The following is a 2,626-nucleotide window of genomic DNA, read 5'->3' as shown; positions in this document are numbered from 1 at the left end:
CACAGTCTGCCTTTATTTCCATGTTGATTTTAATTGAACACGTCTGTTTAAAAGCAAGTCAGGAAATGCTGTGTAACTTGTCATGTGACACATCAGATCTTCAGTTAATTTGGCCAAATTAGATCATTTAAGGCTGTTCACACCAAGAATAGTAACTACAATAACTATTTTAGCATCCACACCAACATCAACCAATGATAAAGTTATGTTTATTAATATACACACTGCAGCGACGTTGATGTCTGCCACTTTAAATGATCAAGCTTTTGAAATGTGCATTTTGATTGGCTGTTTAATGTTCATCAGCTGGAAAATATATTCCACTGATGTTGTTCCTCTGTGTCATTAAGTATGGACTCATCCTTGGTATGAAGAGGTCTTTAAACTGCTTACAACAATCCTGCTGCATGTTATAGTGTAGAAAATAATTGAGAATAATATAGCTTGAAGATACAGCTTTCTTCCCTCTCATTTTGTTAAACTCAAACGCAAGATTTTGCCTTTCTTTGCTTGTTTGTTCTTCATCTTAGTCCTTTACTCTCTCCACTCACTCACACATTCTCTCTTGCTCTGTTGTAAGGTACAAACAGAGCGGATGGTTGCATGATGGCCTCTTTCAGGTTTGTCAACTGAATGTCTACTAGTGTGGCTCAGTAAGTTCCTGTCATGATCAGCCCTCTCCAAGAAAGGTTTGTAGAAAATTGTAATCAATATTCATTTAATCCTCTAACCTGAATCTTTTGGTGAATTTACTTAATTATATCTGTCTTAATTCATATGTAATAAGCAATAGTAATTAAACATGGGGTTAATAGACATATTTTTGTTTTACAGCTGAAGAGCAAAAACACAAAGAACATCAGTCCTGTTGGGGATGAGGAATGAACATGGCTCTATTGTGCCCAAACAGAAAAGAGTGAAAAGGTGCTCATCCCCATTGATGTGTCTGTATTCAAGCAATGCATTAGTACAGCATATGATGTTGATCTCTATTCAAGTCAGCAATTATCATTTTTCACATATACATCTTTTTATAAGTCCTAGAATGAACAAATCATCAGGGCATCATTTCTGGAATTTGGGCAGAAAATGACTGAATATGGTGAGTACTGACACCTGCACCTGTATTCACCAAAACTATTTTTCTTATGGACTTACAGTTTTTGGAGGATGAAGTCAGTTGATGGAGAAATGAAGAACGAGATGTGTTGTATATGAAGACTTCAGATGCAAAAGCCTTTAAGTTCTGTATGAAATGTTCTTCTAAGAAGAATTTTAGAAGAAAACTTCAGGTGGAACTTAGATGCCTTTGCATCTGAAGTCTTCATATGTACTATGAGTTTTCAATACATAACTGATTTGTTATGACTGTTTTTATTATTTTCTACTTGTACAGAAAGACTGCAGTAGAAGGAAAGCTGGTACTGAGAACATTTGTCTTCACTCCAGACTAAAGAGAAGCGGGTCTGAGGCCAGAGATGGAGGAGTCAATGGTCACCAAATGCAGCGCTGCAGCCTGAAACTGTGAAGACTGAATTCCCAAACAGCTGTGTGACTGCACAGATGTTACGGCCATAAAATAAACTTCACAACTGAGAGCCCATACCTCCAACAACCTTCAACAGGAATCAATGGTATGTCCATTACAACAATTCTAAATAATAATAATATATAATTGACAAAATGATTTTGTCTCTCCAGGACATCTACGCAAGGTTTTTCTTTTGTTGAGGACCGTCAGAGACTCCAGCCACACGAGCCATGGATTGCTCTCAACATCACCATCAGACAGACATTATCACAGAACCAGCACCAGCAGACTGCAAAACAAGTTCCTTCAACAGGCAATCAGACTGAACTGAACTCGTACCAGTAACACCACACACACACACACACACACACACACACACACACACACACACACACATACACACACCAGCAGCCTCATACTGTGTGCACTGCACTCTATCAGCTACACTGACTGGACTCTGACTCACTATTATTCTGCAACCTGATATTCTGTTTGCACTAATTCATACTGTACTGAAAGTGAAAGTGACGTGACATACAGTCAAGTATGGTGACCCATACTCAGAATTTGTGCTCTGCATTTAACCCATCCGAAGTGCACACACACAGAGCAGTGAACACACACACACTGTGAACACACACCCGGAGCAGTGGGCAGAGGTATATCTACAGTATACAGTGATTGTTGTTAATTGTTTTCATTTTGTTCTCTCTGTATAGTATAGTATTGCACTATATTTTCTACCTGTATTGAGCTCTTATGTATACGGTTTATATTTTGATACTGTATATGTGTTGCAAATATATTCAGTACTTGTCATGCTGCAGTTTGCAGAAAAGCATTTTACCACCTGTATACTTGCATTCATGGTATTGTGATAATAAAATGATTTGATTTGAATTGGTCACATGACTTGTTCATCAGTTGTATTGTTTGTGCTGGATAGCAATTGCAAATTGTTTATGACATTGAAGAAGATCATGATAGAGACATGGATTTGAAGAAAACCAGGAGAGCTCTGATGATGAGAAGGAAACTGGATGTGATTCTTTGGTGCTCAAGACATTTCACCATGCCTTCATCTGGGTTTCTTCA

General features: G+C 37.9%; 1 long non-coding RNA gene across 1 annotated transcript; it reads left to right on the top strand.

Moving 5' to 3' along the window:
- Nucleotides 1–930: 930 nt before the first annotated feature.
- On the top strand, nt 931–1,822 carry LOC113093571 (uncharacterized). Its single transcript, XR_003287743.1, has 3 exons — nt 931–1,102; nt 1,397–1,634; nt 1,702–1,822. It is a non-coding gene; the product is annotated as an uncharacterized LOC113093571 (long non-coding RNA).
- The last annotated feature ends 804 nt before the right edge of the window (nt 1,823–2,626 follow it).

Source organism: Carassius auratus, unplaced genomic scaffold (genome assembly GCF_003368295.1).
Source record: "Carassius auratus strain Wakin unplaced genomic scaffold, ASM336829v1 scaf_tig00215076, whole genome shotgun sequence".
In the NCBI taxonomy this organism is placed as follows: Eukaryota; Metazoa; Chordata; class Actinopteri; order Cypriniformes; family Cyprinidae; genus Carassius; species Carassius auratus.
The sequence above is the reverse complement of the archived record's forward strand: the minus strand, read 5'-3'. Positions and strand labels throughout refer to the sequence as shown.